Source organism: Notothenia coriiceps, unplaced genomic scaffold (assembly GCF_000735185.1).
Source record: "Notothenia coriiceps isolate Sejong01 unplaced genomic scaffold, NC01 NC01_scaffold00000339, whole genome shotgun sequence".
Classification (NCBI taxonomy): domain Eukaryota; kingdom Metazoa; phylum Chordata; class Actinopteri; order Perciformes; family Nototheniidae; genus Notothenia; species Notothenia coriiceps.
Window position 1 is genome coordinate 941446 of NW_011333040.1, and position 4801 is coordinate 946246.

Consider the following 4801-nt stretch of genomic DNA (forward strand, 5'->3'; position numbering starts at 1 on the left):
CCCCCTCCCCTTGTAGGTATATTCTGGTAAAATTCAGCTTAACATCTTATACACTGCATCTTATTTCTACCTAAAGAAAATATATATATATTTTCGGATCACCAATTTCAAAGGCACTTAGCAGCCGATATAAACCTGTGCAAGCAAAGAACATCAAATTACATTCAGAGCATTATACTCCTGTCAGGTTTTCTTATTATGTTGATGCTTTAACTTGAATTAAAATGTTTACATAGTCTGTGTGTAGGTACAGTATAGTCATTCATGCCTGCAGGGAAAACACTTTGACACCATGGTAAAAACAAGTAAGCTGCTGTAATAAAAGACAATCATAATAAGTGTTTACATGGAATATTAAGGCCAAAATGGAATTGAACTCGCATTGATTTCTATGTTTATGAGAGAATATTACCACGGCACATTTGTGAAGGATGTTGAAGGAGTAACTGTCTGCCGGACATGGATCTGTGGTGTCAGAGGCAGTGTGATACAAGCTGTTTTGTTGGGAAGATCAGGGAACAAAGCTGACAGTCTTTGATCAGCTGAGCTGTGCGGCAGACCACAGAGACAATGAAGCCAGAGAAGGGGAGGCCAGTCTGTTTGAAGTGAGAGCGCTTGATAGGATCGCTGCCTTGAAAGTGGGAGCTTTTCCTTCAGTCATGTGCCCGCCTGCGCGGAAGAAGATGCTTATCTCTGGCCTGCCAGTGTGGCTGTTAGTGGGTGCCAAGAACATGGAGCGCGCTTCACTGGATTGGGGGTGGTGGGGAGGGAGGGGTTACAAGCGGCAGACCACAGAGACACTGAAGCCAGAGAAGGGGAGACCAGTCTGTGTGAAGTGAGAGCGCTTGATAGGATATAGTGTTCCTACACGGACCCTCACTATTGTGGTAAGCGTGTTGTCACTTCCGGTTGTTGTTGTCACCTCCGGGCTATCCTGTGCGTCTGTTCTGCTGCTGATAGCTTATATTATCTTAATCAATCGTTTTACAATTCTTGATCATGGCAGCTACCTGAAGTTGTAATCACACGTTACTACAGCTTAATCACTCACAACTCTCCTTCTCTTAGCGACTGTAACTTCACAGTTGCTTACACTCCTTTCGGGTTTGCTAACGGTAGCTACTTTAGCTTGATAGCTAGCAATGTCTCTTTCCCGACCCTCGGGTGCTATTTCCTGCCCTATCTTTCTCATGTTTGGTTACTTCCCTACCTCCTTTACTGGTACCGATAGGCCTACATGTGTTAAATGTAGTACAGTTGCTAGGTTGGAGGCGGGAAACATAGCCATAGAAGCCCGGCTCCGCATTTTAGAAAGTAACTCAGCTACATTAAAACCCATGTTAGCCGGTATAGATCGGCAAGAGGTAGCTTGTACTAGCCGTCCCCCGGCAACTCCCGAGCAGCTAGGAGACTGGCTGACTGCTCAGAAGGGGCATAAAGCGAGACTCGCAGGTCCCCACCAACCCGTTCACGTATCTAACAGATATTCCCCACTCAGCGAGACAGCCGCTGAGAAGCCAATTCTGGTTATTGGTAGCTCTATGAGACACGTACATTTATTGACCAAAGCCTTCACAGTCACATGCATTCCGGGGGCCAGAGCGGGCGACGTTAAGGCGCATCTTAAACTGCTGGCTAAGAATACACATAAATACAGTAAGATTGTTATTCACGTTGGTGGTAATGATGTTCGTTTACGCCAATCAGAATGCACCAAAGTTAATGTGGCGTCGGTGTGTAGATATGCTAAAACAATATCAGACAGCGTAATTTTCTCTGGTCCCCTCCCCAATCTGATCAATGATGACATGTATAGCCGCATGTCATCGTTTCAGCGCTGGTTGTCTCGGTGGTGCCCAGCAAACAATGTGGGCTTCGTAAATAATTGGACAGCCTTCCGGGGAAAACCTGGTCTGATTAAGAGAGACGGCATTCATCCTACTTTGGAAGGTGCAGATCTCATTTCAGCAAACATTTCAGAGCTTTGTGAACATAATCCATGACAAAGTGGAGTTCAGGCCAGGAGGAGGAGTCGCAGTTTTATATGTTTCTCTGCGCTCTCTCCAATAAAATAGCCAATATTAACGGTGTGTGTGTCTGCCCAAGGACAATTCAAAGTAAAACCTAATAGAGGTGTCACACATAATAACTTAAAAGTAAATGTAACAACTACTACAGTGCAACAAAACAGGAAGATTAAATGTGGACTCTTAAACATAAGATCTTTAGCATCCAAAGCAATATTGATAAATGATTTAATATCAGATTATAATATTGATATGCTGTCTCACTGAAACTTGGTTGAGACAGGAAGAATATGTCAGCATAAATGAGGCCGGCCACTCCACCCAGCCATATCAATACTCATATTGCCCGAGGCACAGGCCGAGGAGGTGGAGTTGCAGCCATCTTTGACTCAAATTTACTTATCAATACTAAACCAAAATTAAATTATACCTCCTTTGAAAGTCTCGTTTTTAGTCTTACGCATCCGACCTGGAAAACTGTGCAGCCAATCTTATTTGTTACAGTGTACCGTGCACCAGGTCCTTATTCAGAATTCTTATCAGAATTCTCTGAGTTTTTATCAACTTTGGTACTTAAAACAGATAAAGTAATTATCGTAGGTGACTTTAATATTCATGTTGACGATGATAAAAATAACCTTACTGTTGCATTTAACTCTATATTAGATTCTGTTGGTTTCTGTCAGAGTGTAAATAAACCAACCCACTGCTATAATCACACTCTCGACCTTGTTCTGACTTATGGTATTGAAATTGAGCAACCATTAGTCGAACCGCATAATCCTGCTTTATCCGACCATTTTTTGGTAACTTTTGAAGTACTGTTACTAGACTACAAAGCATTAGCCAAAAGCTCCTGCAGCAGAAACCTATCTGTTAGTGCTATAGCCAAATTTAAGGAAGAGATTCCACCAATACTTAACTTGATAGCATGTCTGCATGTAGGGGAGGACACTTATACAAAATGTACACCACCCCAAATTGATCATGTTGTTGATAGTGCTACAGATGCGCTGCGGAATAAATTAGACTCTGTTGCTCCTTTCTGAAAAAGCGCGAAAAATAAAACAACATAGAATTAGCTCCATGGCATAATGCCGAAACCCGCAAAAACTAAAGCAAAAGTCGAGACACAACCTTGAAAGGATATCGTGGGGGTCCACCTAAACTTGAAGAATCTCGTTTAAGTTTGGCATATTCTCTCAATGAATATACAGAAAGCACTGCGTAAAGCGAGGGCAGCCTACTATCTTCATTAAGAGAGGAGAAAGAATAATGCAAGAATTTATTTTCAGCACTTTAGCCCAGGCTGACAGAGAGCGCACAGCTCGATTAGGCCTTCCTATTCCCTAGCACTCAGTAGCAATGATCTTTATGTGTTTTGTTAACGATAAAATCTGTTACTCTTAGAAACAAAATTAATGACCGCTCTTGCCTTTGACCAGTATAGTGTATCAACAGCTCCCGCGGAAACCTCTAAGTTCCCATATTACACTAGATACGCTAAACTAGAATGCTTTTCAGCCGAGCGAAACCGTTGAACAATTAAATTCAATGAGAGTCCTTTCTTCTAAACCCATCAACGTGTATGCTAGACCGATCCAACTAAGCGTGCTAAATAGCAAGTTTCTTAGCACCCTCTTTATTAAATATTATGATATGTCTTATTACACGCCTTGTCTACAATCAGTAAAAGTTGCAGTAATAAGAACCTCTTCTTAAAAAGCACAACCTCGATCCAGAGGTTTTAGCATATTCTATAAGACCTATTTCTAATCCTTCCGCGTTCCTCTCACAAAAATTCTTGAGAACAGGCAGTCGCAAAATCAGTTGTTCTGAGTACTCTAAAAAACAATTATTTATTTGAAGATTTTCCAGCTGGCTTTAGAACACATCATAGCACCAAGACCCGCTCTGGTAAAAGTCACAAATGGACCTCTTCTAATAGCCTCTGACAAGGCTCTCCTATCTCTTCGTTTTGCTCGATCTCAGTGCTCTGCATTGAACTATGCGACCATGATCTACTGTTATTACAGACTAGAGGACTTGGCCTCCGAACGCTTAGCCCTGGTCTTACGGTCCTATCTGAACGCTCTCAGTTTGTTAGCGTGTCAACTGATGAATCTTCCATGCAAAGCCAAAGTTAGCCATGGAGTGCCACAGGGCTCAGTGCTTGGACCTACTTTTGTTCTACAGCTATTATACCGGGCTTCACCGCTAGCAAATATTATAAGGAATCACATCTCTGTACATCCCACTGTTATGCGGATGATACTCAACGTATATTTCAGTTACTCCATCAAAGCTGATGAAAACAATCACCAAATATAAGCATTTAAGAGCTGCCTCAAGGACTCTTAACAAACGTGATCTGCCCTTAACACTTTTTGATGTTAAACACGACAAAACTGAAGTTATTTGTAACCGTCCCAATAACCTCTACGAACACGCAAACTTCTAAAGATATACCTGAGTTATGGATGGGCTAAAATAATTTGGGCCTCGAGTGAGACTGTCAGGAAATCTTGATGTTATATTGACAGGATTTATCCGCTTTAACCACATAAAATCATCTCATTGACCGCCTAACTTCCATCTATGGCAAACATTGCCAAAATTAGGCCATATCTTGCTCAAAACAAATGGCACGCGCAAACAGTCATGGCATTGTTACTTCTAGGGCTGGATTATTGTAAGCTCTTTATTATCAGGGTGTACGCACACCGAGTCAGTCAAGTCCTTCAGCTGATTCAAAATGCTGGCAGCTCGTGTAC

The 4801-nt window shown here is 42.1% G+C and overlaps 1 long non-coding RNA gene across 1 annotated transcript in view; it reads left to right on the forward strand.

The window, feature by feature from the left end:
• The window catches only part of LOC104942031 (uncharacterized), a 19959-nt gene extending 16341 nt beyond the window's left edge, over positions 1-3618 (forward strand). The window contains exon 3 of the long non-coding RNA XR_797960.1: positions 3364-3618. This is a non-coding gene — a long non-coding RNA (uncharacterized lncRNA). The remainder of the gene's footprint in view (positions 1-3363) is intronic.
• Positions 3619-4801: the final 1183 nt, after the last annotated feature.